Source organism: Sus scrofa, chromosome 4 (genome assembly GCF_000003025.6).
Source record: "Sus scrofa isolate TJ Tabasco breed Duroc chromosome 4, Sscrofa11.1, whole genome shotgun sequence".
Classification (NCBI taxonomy): Eukaryota; Metazoa; Chordata; class Mammalia; order Artiodactyla; family Suidae; genus Sus; species Sus scrofa.
Window position 1 is genome coordinate 57,887,170 of NC_010446.5, and position 17,913 is coordinate 57,905,082.

Consider the following 17,913-nt stretch of genomic DNA (forward strand, 5'->3'; position numbering starts at 1 on the left):
ACTCACAGACTTGGAAGAAAGAATGGAGAGAATGCCATCAGCAGGCACTGAAGTGTTCTCTCTAATATGAATGGTATGATTTCTTTTATGTTTAAAAGAGAAGGAAAATTATTCCTGACCCATTATTTGCAAGTGCAATTGCATGAATTTTCAATTGTTACTTTATGAAATCATGTGAAGTTTGTTAAAAGCCCTTGAGTGGTTTACTGTGTGCTTAGGGTTTGGTCTACATTAGAGTTTCTGAAATGCTTTGGTCTCATATATCCATTGCATTCTCAAAAATTACTGAGAACTCCAGTGAGATTTTGTTTATGTGGTTCTATCTGCCAATGTTTACCATATGAGTATTAAAACTGAAAATTTTAAAATATTTATTAATTCACTTAAAATATAAATAATAAGCCCATTACATGTATCCATAAATAATATGTTTAGTGAAATGAAATGTATTTTCTAAAGTCAAAAAAAGAGTGGCAAGAATGGCACTGTTTTACATTTGAAATTCTCTGGCTTAATTTTGCAAATGTCTGGTTTAATAAAAGACATCTGGTTTCTCATATCTGCTTCTCCATTCAATCCGTCTCAATATGTTGTTTTAGTTGAAGTGTATGAAGAAAATCTGGCCTCACACAGATTTTTTTTTTTTTTTTAGTTGGAAAAGTGAGGAGAATTTTAGTAGATTTTTCAGATAATTGTGGAATTTTTTTAAATGTGTTTTCCATACTATCAAATGTATGGAAAACCATATCAATATGTTTTCCAGGAGTTCCCGTTGTGACGCAGTGGTTAACGAATCCGACTAGGAACCATGAGGTTGTGAGTTTGATCCCTGGCCTTGCTCAGTGGGTTAAGGATCCTGCATTGCCATGAGCTGTGGTGAGGGTTGAAGACACGGCTTGGATCCCATGTTGCTGTGGCTCTGGTGTAGGCCAGCGGCTACAGCTCCAATTCGACCCCTAGCCTGGGAACCTCCATATGCCGCGAGAGAGGCCCAAGAAATGGCAAAAAAAATATATATATATATATATACATATATATATATGTTTTCCATACTATTTTATTAAAATCTTTTGTCTACTTTGTACTTTAAATTGATCTTTTTCCCATGCATATTTTTTAAAATATCAGGCATTGGTCATTTGGAAAAATATTGGCTCACTGGGTTATGCAAAATTTCCAGATGGTACTGTATTTCATTATACAATACCACATCTGTTAGTAATACCACCTGTCTCATCAGAAAAGTCTTCAAGAACTAGGAAACTGACAAGTTCACAGGGGCAGATAATAAGCTTCCCGAAATTGTAATTTTTGTTTGAAAGCTCTGATTTTATCAGGCAACAGATACAGTTGGATCTTGCTTCCCTTGAAGTGACAAACTCACTTTATTCATTTTCAAGAAAATCTCTGCCAAATATCCAAGTTTGAAAAACCACAGTTTGCCTGTCAGTTGTTCTTTCAAATAAAAATGGTGATTCATGAGAAAAGTGGCTCATTCAGCTCTCAATCCAAAGTACACAAGTACTTTACTTGAGACAACTATCCACTTTGGTACATGGCAAAAGTGCTTCATGTGACTTACCATTTCATCACAGAAAAAGAACAAAAAAGCAAAAAACAGACAAACAAAAACAACAGCAAAGAACACCTCTATTCAAGGGTTGAAATTTGGTGAAATTAATATTTTTTACTGCTTCATCAAGTACATTCTTAGGTTAATCTTGTATTTTAAGAATATTAGCTGCGAGTGTAAAGTGTCGAAGAATACAAGGGTTACTCGTAGAGTTTGATAAGGTTTGGGGACATGAAGGAGTCAGGGGACCAAATTTTGAGAACTATTGATCTACACAGTAACAGGAAGAATCTGACAAATGCTGTAGATTATAGAAGGGAACTCTTGTAAAAAAAAAAAAACTTAACTAAGCAAGTTTTTGATTCCTGAACTGTTCTGGAAATATTAGCTATTTCCATGCTAAGTACTATATATTTTTTTCTCATTTCTTTTCCTGTATAAGGATATTATTTCTCTAATTCAGGCTTACAAGCAATCTAGTAGCTCATCTCTAAAAACAACCCCTCAATCTCACAAATTAGAGGGCTTCAAAACTGAGTCTCATGAGCTCAGGACAGGGTGCCAGAATTTGATGCTACTTCAAGTCCCTTTTTCCTTGAATTGGGCTATCTTCTAGTCACATTTTGGAGTGAATGACAGCAAAGAAGAAATCACGAACTGCACCCTATTAATAGCAACAATTTGAAAATTTCCACAGGAGTTTCTTCTGTTAAGGTATAATTATAATTCCTGTACCAGATCATGACATCGTGTGCTCCAGAATACCATTTGGTATAACGGGACCTCCGCTGTCCTTTAGAAGAGTTTGGATACTGTCCTATCCAAAGTACATTTTAAAAAAACGTAATCTCTTACACTGGGTTCTATCACAGAAAGATGCCAACATGCATTAACTCTGTCAAGTCAAACACCCCCGCTGCCTTTTTCTTGTTCTAAATCCAAAGCACTGACCTCGTTATCATACAAACATTCGGCTAGAATAAATTTTGCCCAATATGAGAGAAAAAGTCTTTTGATAATTTTCACAGTAACTTTTTGACTAATACTTCTAGAAATAATAATTCTCTACCTCTGTTGGGGAAGTTCTTCCCTGATTTTCAGTGTATAATAAAAATTCTCAAGCTCACAAAGTTCCAACATTTGGTACTAATGGTTATTCTCAATCTTCTCTCTACTCATCAGTTCATCTCTGATCCTCAGTGATGTGATATTGTGATTTGTATGCCTTCATTCAAGGAAAAAAAAAAATATATATATATTCCTTGTTTTGACATTCGCACATTTTTATATTGCTTTTGTAAATTCATGACCTCATCAATTGTATTATTACTTAGTTTCTTCTCTAAAACTTCCCTTAGCCCAGATTCAAATTCTTTTTTTTTTTTTTTCTTTCCACAATACTTCTCAAATCAAAACACTGTAATGAGAAATCTAAGCCAAAAAATGTTATAAAGCCAGAGGCACAGGCTATATTCCTTTAGGGAATGTTTTCACTAAGGAGGCAACAAGTGACCTCAAAGCTACTCATAAATCCTTTTGCTCATTTTTACCTGACCTCTCTACCATCCCTAACAGCAGCAATTTATTTTTGTGTGTGCGTCTTAAGTCTTATTTATATTTCATCTTCTCTCTCTCCATAGAAAATCTTGCTTAATGACTTCATGGAGAAGATCAAGATCATTCTACATAAAGTCCTCCAATTTATCTTTATCCTCACATCAAAGTCGGCCATGTCTTTATTCAAGTCCTTTTGCCAATGTTAATGCCCGACTGAACTCTTGATTCTATCTTCTCTCCCATTATTGTTCCTTCAGTTCTGCCTTGTGCTTCTGGGGTCTCTTCCCTATTCTTCCAATGCCTATAAAATTGTTTATATTTTCTCTTGTTATAAAATATATTTCGCCTTTTAACTCTTTTTTTTTTTTTCTGTCTTTTGTCTTTTTGTTGTTGTTGTTGCTGCTATTTCTTGGGCCGCTCCCGCGGCATATGGAGGTTCCCAGGCTAGGGGTTGAATCAGAGCTGTAGCCACCGGCCTACGCCAGAGCCACAGCAACGCGGGATCCGAGCCGAGTCTGCAACCTACACCACAGCTCAGGGCAACGCCGGATCGTTAACCCACTGAGCAAGGGCAGGGATCGAACCCGCAACCTCATGGTTCCTAGTCGGATTCGTTAACCACTGCGCCAGGACGGGAACTCCCCGCCTTTTAACTCTTTATGTTCTTTAGGACACTCACCTTTTACTTTCATGTGCTTCCAAACCTCCTGCTTCCTCCACATTGCTTTATTTTTAATTCCTTTGCAGTTTAACTTACAACTCTATCAATTTACTAGAATTGTTTCCTCAGAGAAAAACCATTACAGATTGATCCCAAAATTCAATTTTGCTTTTCACAATAATCCTCTGTATCAAATTGTATACATTTTACATCATTAATTATCTCTTCTTGAAACACTTTTCTCCCTTGGCTACAATAGTTACTGTACTCCTAGTTCTCTCATAAATCCTCTTACATTTCTACTTGCCTTTTCCTCACTTATCTATTAAGTAATATTTATTCTATTTTTTAATGTCCTGTTTGGTAGTATTAAATATCCCAACTGTCTTAATTTCCAACTGTGTATAGATGGCTATGGAATCTATAATTTTGGAGCCTGGTATTCTTCTGAAGCATAGCTTGGGGAAATTTACTTCCTATTGGATATTCCCTCATGATTGTCCTTAAAAATTCTAATTCATAAATTCAAATGAAATCTCTTTGCTACGTCTTCACCTCCACTCCTGAGGCTATTCATTATCCTTATTTTAGTGTATATCACCACTATTTGCTTAGATATCTATGATAGAAATCTTAGAATTGTGTTCAATTGCTTCCATCCATTAATTCTTCACATTCAATCAGTTCTCAAGCTTCATTGTTTTAATTCTGTCCATTCACTGTTTTTTCAATATTCTTTACTTGCATTCTTTCTCTAGTCACTCCCTTCATCATCTCTTTATTGACTATTGCAATTATAGACTAACTACTTACTTATCTAAACTTATTCTTCTCCAAATCTATCTATCATAAGAATTAACTTTATAAAATCGAAAAAACTCAAAAATCTTCAGTGGCTCCTGGAAACCCACAAAGCATAGTTTTAACTTTCTTGCATGGCCCTGGAGAATTTGAGGCTAACTTAATTTAATACCTTCTTTCCCTGTACTATCTCTCCCCTGCATACTAAGGTTTGGTCATTCCAAACACTTGCAGTATCTCTGATGTTCTTTTATTGGTTTTCTCATGCTGTTTTCTCAACCTAGAGTGACCTTCTCTCCCAATGATAACAAAATCTTCCTCATCTTTCAAGCCCACTTTATAAGCCACACCCCTCCCTATCTCTAGGTATAATGAATAACTTTATTATAGCATTTATTTAACTAGACAACATGCAAGAATTAATTATTTTCATGTTGCTCTTCTTCCTATATTTTCCTTGAGATCTGGGCTTTTGATTTTTGAGTCCCTCAGAATGGTTGGCACAGGATTTTTTTATGTTCTTACATCTGCAAAAAGTACATTGCACACTTATTTTTATTCATCTTCTCAAGATCCTTATTAGTAAAGTAAATTTGTCAAGGTTATATACAATTGTCAGTAGCAAAAGCAGGTTCAGAAAGCCTTTATTCTTACTCAGTTCATTTTCCTGTCTCATAATGGTTTTCATCAATTTAAAGAGATGATCTGCAATCATTTCCTCTAATACACTTTTTTCTGTATATTCTTAATTATGATAGAAGATTTAAAAAAAAATAACAGCAACAAAAACCACTTTATAATGCCAAGTAGTTTATCATGTTTTCACTTTACTGAGGGCTACCTCTTAAGTTTTTTTTTAATGAAATACATATGACTAAAGCAGCAAATTAATGAATGGAATGATTTGTTCTGTCCTTTTGTTAAGGCTTTTTACATCATTTATTTAATATTTCAAAAGGTTTATAAATCATGTATCAGCTAATCTTTGCAACATCCCTGCTGAGACAGTCAATTAGCTGAAGAAATACTGCTGGTTGGCAAGTGACAAATAATATTACTTGCACATTACAGATAAAGAAACTAAAACAGAGAGAGGTTAATTGACTTGACCATGTCTTACACAGTAAGTGGTAGTACTGGTGTCAGAATGGGGGCCTGGGGTTATTCGCATCAAAACCATAAAAGCATTAAGCGCCTGGAGCTGATGCTGTTCTTTATTATATAATACTTTCTAAATCCTTTGTTTTAGCTCCTTTTCTGGTTGTCTGTACATTCAAGGAGGAAAGATATTTTTAAAATCTATACCTTCTCATTAAACTAAGACTATGTTTCTACATCAAATAAAAAGGATGTTATAATACTGACACATTTCTCCTTAAACTAACTCTGTATTAACTTTTTCTTCTTTAAAATCACAATGAAAGATCGAGTCAAGCTCAGTAGTATTTTCTGGTCTGCTCCAAGTTGTAACAATGACTATAATAGTGAAATAGCTATTGTTTACTAGTTCCTTATCAATATAATAATAACAAAAATATCAAGTATTTGCCAGATATGACACAAAGAAGTTTATGTGAACAGTATATATACAGCTTAAATTTACCAACAAATCTATCAAAAAGGAATTCTCATTATCTCAGTTTTAATGATGAAATAAAAACGGTTTAAAAACACAGTCATTAAACTGATAGATGATTTAACTGCTTATAATGCCATTTTCCAACATTCATTTTGTAACATACTAAACTTCATTTTTTGCTGTTGGTTTGCCATTAATATTTTAAAAATATGCAAGCAGTGCATATATATGTGTTGAGACATTACTGTGTAGGTTGATATTATATTGACATCTCTATAGAACCTGTTTTTTAGCATTATCATCTGATACACATCATATTAATGGACACTGCCATTTCTTCCTTGATGTCTATATTTTTTTTTTCCTACAAACACTTTGCATTCCAACTCCCACACACCTGCTCTACTCATCCATATGACAGTTCTCATCTTCAGACATCTTGTTATCTGGGCTATTCAGCCTATGCGTAAAAGCTTACTTGTAAAGGACCAAGAGTTTGAGAAGGACTTAGAAAATTGTATGAGGAGTTCCCGTCATGGCGCAGTGGTTAATGAATCCGACTAGGAACCATGAGGTTGTGGGTTCGATTCCTGGCCTTGCTCAGTGGGTTAACGATCCTGCGTTGCTGTGGCTCTGGCGTAGGCTGGCAGCTACAGTTCTGAATGGAGCCCTAGCCTGGGAACCTCCATATGCCGCGGCAGGGGCCCAAGCAATGGCAAAAAGACAAAAAAAAGAAGAAAAAAAAAAAGAAAGAAAATTGTATGATACCTGAAAAAATGGTTGCAAAATATGAAAACAGGGAGTTCTTGTCGTGGCACAGCATGACTAGGAACCATGAGGTTGCATGTTTGATCTCTGGCCTCGCTCATTGGGTTAAGGATCCGGCGTTGCCGTGAGCTGTGGTATAGGTTGCAGAAGCGGCTCCGATCTGGCGTTGCTGTGGCTCTGGCATAGGCCGGCGGCAACAGCTCCGATTAGACCGCTAGCCTGGGAACCTCCACATACTGTGGGGGCAGCCCTAAAAAGACAAAAGCCAAAAAAAAAAAAAAAAGAAAGAAAGAAAGAAAGAAAAAAAGAAAACAAATCTGTAAAACAGTAAACTTGTTTAATTAATGTATTCAACACTAATATAACTCATCAACTGCAATGATACTCAGCTTTCATTTAGTAATTGATAAATTATACTGAATATGAGATGAGGGTACATTTTAGTGCATTTGGCAACATTTAGGGTGAAGCTTCCAAAAGTGCAATTATCTATGACTGAGGAAGGTTTAAACATAGCCCTGCTCACAATGAACTAGAACTGACTTCAATAGGGGGCTGAGGCAGAGACCCTGGCCCCTGAGAATGACAGAGCAGGTATACCTTGGAGAGAGCTTTCAGATATAAAGGACAGCCAGGAATCTGTGACTTATTGGGTGGGGAGCATGAAGGTAGGGGACCTTATGATGAGAATCCTGGGATTGCTTCTAGATGTGTAACTCGAATGAATGACAGTACTCTTTGGTGAATGCTAAAGGAACAGCACAGCAGCAAAAATTTAAGAATGGAATTTTAACATATCACAATGCCATATTCAAAGTAAATTTGGCATTCTTTTCCTTTCCGAATGAATGAAAATAGATTAATTAAAAACACATTCATATACATGCTAATATCAGCTCTTCTGCAATCACAGACTTTCTATGTAGGGTCTAAATATCTATTCCAGTTCAAGCAGTACTGAAACACTTCAATATGCCTCTTTTCAGACAAAAAGAAATACTTTCTATGACTGTGTTTAGACATGTTTTAAATATATGTATAATCATTGCCAACTTATCTGCTTTGCATATACTAGTTTCCAATGGGAAACAATATTTAATATCTGCCTTTATTGAAAATATCATTGCTCAGTATTATAATTAATGTTCTTCATTTTTATTATGTCAATGTTAGAACTATTGATTAATCTCTTCATTAATGAAATGATCTTCAGAACAATGTTTTATATTCTTCTTTTGTACCATCATTATATGTTATTTTAATGATTTTTCACACCTTTACTTTAATTGGCTGATTTTTCAGGCTCTTTGAAGTCAACAACGTGATCTTCACTGGGAAAAGGAGATGTTGAAGGATAGCAATATGAAGTAAAAACAAGTAATTAAGAAAGCACTAAACTAGCCATTGAGAAATACATATTAATATTTACATATTATATAATGGATATATAAATCAGTAGTTTCAAACTGAGATCATCTACTGAACAAAATACCTGAAAATATGAGATAAAAGATGTTGTAAAATCTTTGTATAAATTAAATAGAAAATGTTTATAAGCCACGAAAATAAATAAGTACATTTTTTTCCAGGAGACAAGTTGTTATCTTAGAAACCTTATGACATTTTTTAGATTATCAAAGTCACTTTATTGTCAATCTTGAGTATTTCTCTTATCAATTCTGTTATTATTACTATTGAAAATTACCATTCTGACTTTATTTCATTATCAGGAACATTCAAGACACTAAAGTGCTAAACACTGGTTTTAACAAATAAAGACAACTCATTTGATGAAGATGTTACAATGAACTGAGATCTAATTCCCATTTTTGTGTCAACCAAACTTATCTGAGTGATAATTAGAAGACTTTGTTTATCCTATCCCCTAGGATTTCATTTTTGCATATCAGTTCATTAATTCACACTTTTGATACTGCTATAGCACATCCAAAGACTATAAAAACATAGAACAAGCACTTTCCAAAGAACTCTAAATAAAACAGGTCTCAGATATGAAATTAGAGCCATGCTTGGTTATAATTTCATCAAAGTGTTTCATCTAAAGAAAGACATAACCCTGCTGCATGTAATAATCACCTAGAGTGACTTTTAAACTTACCAATGGCTGTCCCTTCTATCAAATCTGATTTTAGTCTAGATGATAATAGTTTTTTGATCAGAATTTTATTTTACTGGTTGCAGAGGCAGCATACTAGTTGATAGCAAATATGTGCACACACACACACATACACACAGTCCTAGTGCCTTTAAAATTGTGGGACAGAATTAATAATAACTATTGAGTTTAAATGCCATTTATCACCTTATTAAAGTGCAAACAGAGAAAATAAGTTAAAAACAAGATGGTTGTCTTTTAATTTATTTTTTAGAAGTCTTTGAGAAATCTTTAGGAAATTAACCCAAAACGGTGGTACACAAAAATCTTTTTGCCATGTTTACTCCCTAGTCAGTGGCAATGCACACAATGGAAGTTAACCTGGAATTTAAATCAAGGAAAGCTATAGTGTATTAAGTTTAGCTAAACATTGTCTAACTTGCCACTGTTTTTTTTCAAACAAAATTTCTGTTTTCTTCCCTCTCTCCCCATCTCCCTTTAAGGTATGTCAACTCTACCCACCCAGTTTTTGCCCCCAACACTTAACTCCTCTACTAGATGTGTTCCTGTACTTATTGCTATACAATAGGTCAACAATAAAAGATCATAAATGCAGGCAGAGATGTTATAAGAAGGAAGGAAAATGCTTATATTTTAAACATAGAAATAGCATTTATCAAAAAAGTAGCAAAATTTAAAAAAAAGTAGTTATAGCCAAAGGTTGCAAATAATGTTATCATCTTCTTAAAGAAGGAAGAGGGATGAGGTGCAGAAGGAATGTGGTTTTGAGGGCAATGAGAGCAGACACTTACTGCAATCTGTCGTATGCTGCATTCAGTGGATTTAGAAGACAGAGGCTTGAGTGCCATCATCATTACTTGTTTGCCACTTGATGCTGAGCAAAAGATTTAATTTCATTGGGCTTCAGTTTCTATGCCTCTAAAATATGGGTTCCTAGGCTAAGAAAAAATTTCACATCTTTTCTAGGTCTAAAAATCACTCACCTAAGTGTCTGTGTTTTAAAGACCATGTTTTAGCATTCTTGTAAAATATTTTTAGAGAAAGGAAAAGCTATGTTTAGAAAGCCCACTCAGTGTCCAGGGGTGTTCTCAAGCCTTACTGCTATTTATAACCAGGTGTGGACCAGAAGGACAACACATTTGCTTTTAACTAATAACTGCCCAGGTTTCTGGGAGTTAAAGGTAAGTTTTCCAGTATTCTATGTTGACATAAGAAATTACTGAAAACAAGAATTATTTTAACTTGCCTACTGAATTGTCCAGTTGTTACATGGCCTGACATGAAATGTGATTTTAAAGGTTGCATTTAAGTTTGGACATAAAGTCTTAGACCTCTTATAGGATAAATATGTGCAATCATTTTGAGTTTCTGAGAGTGAGTGTTCCTTATAGTTTTTCCCCCTTATAAATATGATATCAACTTATTCCAATTCGAATGGTAGAAATTTATAAATTTCTCTAAAAACTTATTTTCATTTGTATGAATCTTATTGATTTCATTTTAATACTGAGGACTTTGCCAAATTCATAGATATTTGATGGAGTGAAAAAAAAAAAAAGCATAATTAGGAAAAAACCAAAAACCTCAAGTAGAATATAAGATGCTGTGTGGTTAATAAGAGCAATTAGCACAAATAGGCTGAACAGCTGACTGTCATTGTAAACTGAACTTTTAACTATGTGACTCACCAGGAAAAGGAGGATTACCTGACTCAGGGATCTTTTCATTTTTCTTTTGTTATTTTTTTTCTAACAATCTCGAATATCACAGAAAGGTGACTATAAAAATAATCTGTTTCCCAAAACCATTTGAGAGTAAACTGCCAACACAATGCAATGTCCCCCCCAGATACTCTAGTATTTCCTACAAACATATTTCATCCAAATATAATGATGAAAGTCAGGAAATGAACACTGACACATTACTACAGGGCTATCTAATCCTCAGGCCCCTTTCCAGTTTTGTCAGTTATTCCAATCATGTTCTTCATAACAAAAAGTTCAGGCCAGAATCACATACTGCATTTACTTGTTCTGTCTCTTTAGTTTTTTAATCTGGAAAATTTTCTCAAGCTTCCCTTGAATTTCATGAACCTGAACACTTTGAAGATTACAGACCAGTTATTGTATAGGATTTAGATGCCTGTATTTGTCTCTTGAGTAGATTCAGGATACAGGAAGTTGTCAGGAAGAACACAGTGGTGAAGCTCTGTTCTTCTCATTGCATCCTATCAAACAATTTTGGCAAACTTTTAACTTATAACCTTACTGGAATATTATTTTACTCGTTTGATTAAGGAATATCACTTAGTCTTCTCCATTGTAAAATTATTTTTTCTCCTTCATTATTAATAGTTTTTGTGGTAAGGCACTTTGTAATGATATAAATATCCTGGTCTGCATCAACTTGTAATTTACCCAATTTAATTATTTATATCACTATGAACTCACAGACTCCTATTTTGTTCAATGGATTACAATGTGTTTCTATCATTATTTATTCTGAGCCTTAAAATATTCAAGATTTGACCAGTGGAAACCCCTTCAATTTGGCTTATATGTTCTTGATGTTTCCCCATTATTCTTTGACATCTCCCTTGCTTCATGAAACAGTAACACTTTCTACTATCATCTTAGACTTTCCCTGTGGTAGCTCTGGAATCAGCCATTTCTCCAAAGAGCTTTAGTTCCTTCAACTGGAAGGTATTTAGAAACCAAGATCTAGATACTAGGTTATTCATTGCACTTGGGAAGTAGCGGTACCAGGTTTTCACAGTAGGCAGAGCTAGGGAATTTATGTACATATATACATATCCACATGTGAAAATAAATATTCATGAACATTTATATCCTCATACTCACATGCACATTGTTTATGTTTATTTCTTTTTCTTTTTTCTTTTTACAGCTGCACCTGCAGGATATGGAAGCTCCCAGGCTAGGGGTCGAATCAAGGCTACGGCTGCCGGCCTATGCCACAGCCACAGCAACACTGTATCTGAGCCTCAGCTGTGACCTATGCCACAGCTCGTAGATCTTTAACCCACTGAGTGAGGCCAAGGATCAAACCCAAATCCTCACAGACACTATGTCAGGTTCTTAACCTGCTGAGCCACAACTGAAACTCCCATATGTATATTACTATAATGTCTGTATACTGAAAATCATGAGTTCATATTAATATCTTCCATTCTCCTTCAACACCAATGAGTTCATTCTAGTTTTTGCCCTTTTTCATATTTTAACTCCCTCCTCAGATACTAAAAAACACTGATTACCATATCCTTAATATCCTTACTTATTTGATAAGTCTTCCTGTATTTAAGTAAATTCTTATACAGCCACCCTCCCATCCCATCCCTTTTCTCCACCTAGGGCAGATTATGACTATCTGTACTGAGTGGATATTGGGCCACTTCCTCATGCAGATGCCCTTTCACACCAATCAGATGTCAATAATCCATGGTAGGCTCCCTTCTGTAGACAGCTTCCCCCCTTTCTTAGGCTCTGAGACCCAATGCCAAACCTTTGTGATTGCTTCCCCATGCCAGCAAAGGGTTACTTTACCTCACCTAATGGATAAAATTGACCAAGAAGGGAAGAGACAAAGAAAGGGATGAACACTTTGTTGTACAGCAGAAATTATCACAACACAATAAATAAACTTTACTTCAATAAAACTTTAAAAAATGAAAAAAAGAGGATGAAGAAAGGGATGAACAGGTATCTTTTTTTTTTCTAAACAATATGTTAAGAAGTACTAGCTGAAGAAATGAACCTAGACTACCTATAGTTACATATCTATATCTTCTATATTTATGACACATAAACACATAATTTTATAGCAACAAAAATATATGTAACTGAAGTTCCTGTCATGGCTCAGCAGTAACGGACCCGACTAGTATCCAGGAGGACGCAGGTTTGATCCCTGTCATTGCTCAGTGGATTAAGGATCCAGAGTTGCCATGAGCTGTGGTGTAGGTCACAGATGCAACTCAGATCTGGCTTTGCTGTGGCTGTGGTATAGGCCAAGCAGCTATAGCTCTGATTTGACTCCTAGCCTGGGAACTTCCATATGCCATGGGTGCGGCTCTAAAAAGACCAAAAAAAAAAAAAAAAAAAAAATCAGTACATATATATAAATGTGTATATATATATATATATATATATATAACAAAGTTTATGATGTTTTTAATATATTTTAATACTTAACAACCAAAAAATAAAAATACAAAATAAAAAATAAATAGAAAACTCCTAGCCAAGAGTACTGGGAATAACACCTATATTGGTCCTTATTGGAGTCTCTTCCTCTTTTGTCACTTGGTTTTTAACTCATCTGTTGATTCTCAGTAGCATCTCATTGGTGAGTTACATGCTCATTAGTAGTCATATCTGGTCTCCTGTATCTGAGCAAATACACCAGCATGGTGTCTCTGAAAGGGCTCTCTTCAAACCATTTGTAACAGAATCAACTGTGTTAAAATTCAGGGCCATGGGCCCTGTGCTGATTTCCTGCTGAGAATCTCTGTAGGGGATAATGGGTATTTGGAAAACACCTCAGCAGATTTTTGTACATTAAATATTGAAGCCATAGTGTAGCTCCCCTGTCTACAATTCCTCAAAGTTCACTTTAAAACATGTATGTCTCACCAACTCCAATTTGTTTGTTTTAGCTTTATCAATTCACATTTATTATTTAACTAACTTGGAAACTGCAAGATGGTGAACTGTTTCCAAGGTAAAATGTATCTATTCTTTGCCAAAATATCTTTTACCAAATGTCTCTACAAAGTGAAATGTAAATGCCTTCTGAGATTTCATTTGGAGGAATCTTAACAGATATTTTAAAAAGCTTCCAGGTTTTAGGGAATAACAAGGGTAAAGGGGCCTGATGTTGGGAAAGCCATTGTGGAAAGAAAACCTGGAAGTGAGTGTGTGAGAGAATAGTAGTGGCAAATGAGATTGGCAAGTAGGGCGGGAGAGATATGGAGTAAAGCATGTGAGGCAGAAAGAGGCAGCTTAACTCAGTCTAAAAGGGATCAGAATGGGTTTTGAGAAATAATGTGATCTGATTTATGAGTGTTTTTAGATTATTCTGGCTAGTCTATTGGTTATAGACTCTAAGGATTGGGGCAAGAGAAGTGGGAAGACTATGGAGGAGGCTGCCGATTCCATTAGATGATGGTTAAGATGGTGAGAGTAAGGTGAGAGATAGATGGATTCAGAATGTAATTTCAGGAGTTCCCATCATGGCTCAGTGGAAATGAATCTGCCTAGTATCCATGAGGATGCAGGCTTGATCCCTGGCCTCGCTCAGTGGGTTAAGGATCCAGTATTGCTGCGAGCTGTGGTATAGGTCATAGAGGTGGCTGGGATCTGGCATTGCTGTGGCTCTGGTGTAGGCCAGCAGCTACAGCTCTGATTTGACCTCTAGTCTGGGAACCTCCATATGCCACGGGTGCGGCCCTAAAAAACCAAACCAAACCAAACCAAAACAACAAAAAAGAATGTAATTTCAAGTTGGAGAGGGCAAGAATTTCTGATGGACTGGATGTAGGAATTGTGGGAAAATAAGCATTTCAGGAGGACTCTAACACTTTTGGCCTTAACAACTAGATGAGTCATGGAGCCAAGAAAAACAAGAGTGCAAGGGATGGAATGAAACAAAATACTGACTTTTATTTGTTAAGTTTGAAATGTCCATTATGCATTGATTGGAGATATTTAGTGGGAAATTAGAATTAGGAGTCAGGAGGGTAGGTGAGTGGTTAGGGCTGGAAGTATGAATTTGAGAGTCATAATTATCTGCCTATTAAAGTACTGGGACTAGATGAAAACTCATGAGTATGAGGGTAGACGGAGAGCGCAGAGAGCTGGGAATGAATATGAGGGCATTCTGACAGATGTAGAGGAAGGGGAGGCATCACCAACATAGACTGAGAAGAAATGGCAAGTGAGGAAGGGAGAAATCTTAGAAAAGTATGGTGTCCTGGTGGCCAATGAAACAAAATATTAATGCTAGAAATTATAAAGCTCATTTTGCAAAGTTTCCTGAGTTGATGAGAATTTGAAACTTGATATTTTAAATAGAGCTTTAGAAAAGAGAATGGGAAATAATTGTCTATCATGAGTGACTGACTGCAATAGCATGGGGAATGGAAAAATTGTGAAAAAGGAATCAAGAATTTAGGTAAGATACAATTTTAAACAACAGTATTCATTTAAAATACAAGTACACAATATTTAGACATTATGTTTTGTCTTTGTGCCAACCACCACTACGACATGCTTTAAGTGAAGGAAGAAGGATTACAGTTTAATATCAAATCAGGGAAAAAGTGAAATACTTGAATTCTTTAAAGATTTTTAATAGATTTCAAAAGCTTTATGGGTTTTGAATCTTGTCATATTTCAAGCATAGTTTTCTAAATAATCATAACAATTTTAGAATAAAACTAAACGTTATATATGAAATAACTTACTTGAATGCACATATAATTTATTTTTATGGTAGAACTAAAAACCAGGTCTTCTGACTGCAGTACTATTTCTTATTGCAACACACTGTTTAAATGTATAGATGGTTTAAAAAAGAGATTAACAGTGATCTCTTAATTTTTTTTTTTACAAAATATTAAGAAATTAAAATCAGAGGAAATAAGGCTCATAAAGATTAAATTACAGGAAGAGCTTATAAGACGGCAAAACATAACTAGATGCATTTCTATATGGATAAATATGAGATTTTAAGAGAAAACAAATCTGTAAGGTCATGATAGTAGCGAAAATGAAATAAAGACAACTATCATGGGAATAATATATAATTTTGCAAGTGGATTCTGAATATGAAGACTGATACAGATTAATATACAACTATTTCAAAAAGTTAGGGATGACTCGGTTAAGTAACTTCTCTTTTTAACAAGAGAATAGCTGTCACATGAAAAATCTCACTATGCCACTGACAATGACCAAATCCCAGATCTGCATGGCTCTGCAGTCTAAAAGATTAGAGGTACCCTGTCCAGTATAGTGTCCATTAGTCACAAGTGACTATTACACACTTGAATTGTGGGCGGGTTTGACTAAGGAACCTAAATTTCAACTTTATTTGATTTACATTAAATTTAAAAAAAAAACACGTGACTAATGGTTACAGAATTGGACAGCACTAAGAACATTTCCATTACCACAGAAAGTTCTAGTGACCTGAGCTGACCCATAACATTTAAACAATTTTTACATTTATTCCTCTTTGCTAAGAAAATCCTCTCTCACTAATAAATAATATTAGCAAGATGATTAGATATAAGCTCAAGATGCAAAAACCTACTGGTGTTCTATAATCCAGCAACCAAGAGAGAACTTAAAAATCACTTAAAATTTTAAAAAAGTTACCTAGGAATAGATTTAAATAAAGATGTGCAAGACATTAATGGAGGAAATAACAAAACCTTATTGAAAAATATTAAAGAAGTCTGTCTCAAGTAAATGAGGAGCTATATCTTGTTTATGGGTAGAAAGATTCATCATAATGATGCAGATTTTCCTAGCTTCATTTATACATTCAGTACAATTACAATAGAAATACTTAGAGGTTTTGCAGAACTGCTTATTCTGAAATTTATAGGAATAGTCAAAAGGCCAACAATAGCTCAGACACACTAAAAAAATCCATTTGTTCTAAAATGATCCTGGAAAACTTAATTATTCATAAGGAAACAAAGAAATTGGATAATACATACAAGTCAATTCTAGAGGCATTAATGACTTGAATATAGAACAGAGATACACTAGAACTTTCAGAGGAAAAGCTAAATCTGTACAGCATAAGCTAGGAAAGGACATTTTAAGACAAAAAGGCACTAAGATAAAAAAATAAATTTGATTTCATTAAAACTGCCAGCTGTTATTTATCACAACATTTAAAAAGTGAGAAGACAAGACACAGCCTATTTGTGTCATATATATTTGACAAAGGATTATTTATATGTATTTAAAGAACAATGAAAATAATTAAGAGGAGTTCCCTTGTTACACAACAGGTTAAGGATCTGGCATTGTCACTGTAGCTTCAGTGGCTCAGGTCACTGCTATGGTGCAGGTTCAGTCTCTGGCCCAGGAACTCCATTTGCCACAGGGTGGCCAAAAAAGAAAAAAAAATTAAGTGAATGTTGAACATAAAGCTACGATCAAAATGATTTCTTTGATGAAAGCAGGAAGGTGGGATCAGGGTAGAGAAAAGAGAGATCCAGCAGTTTTAATTCTAGTTCTTAGTTTTGAAGGTGTGTTTGCAGGAGTTTATTTTATTATTTCTCATAGCTTACTAAAATTGAAAATATTCTTTTGTATATCATTTAATAATATTTTAAAAATAAAAATCCCATTAGGCACCCCTTAGACATTAATTATAGAGAAGAGAATCCATTTTGAAACAATATACATATTTTCTCATAAATATTTTATAAGTTGAAATATTTCAGCTATGACATTCTTCCTTTCACATGAGAACTTTGTTTCATAATGAAGCCTCCTGCTTTGGGACAATTTGCCATCTTTATTTAAGTGATACTAGTGTTAGTATCACTTACCTAGAAATTTTAAAAAATAATTAACAATTACATCTTCTGCCCCCAAGAGAATACAGGAAAAGGATGGAGCAGGGGAGACAATCTCACACATTATTGTTAAATACATACAAAGACAGTACTGATACAAAACTATTTATCCATCTAGCAACTCTGAATTTTTATTAATAAATACATATAAATATCAAATATTAATAAAAGAATAAATTATCAAATATGAGTAGATTTCTTCTTATTTTGCAAT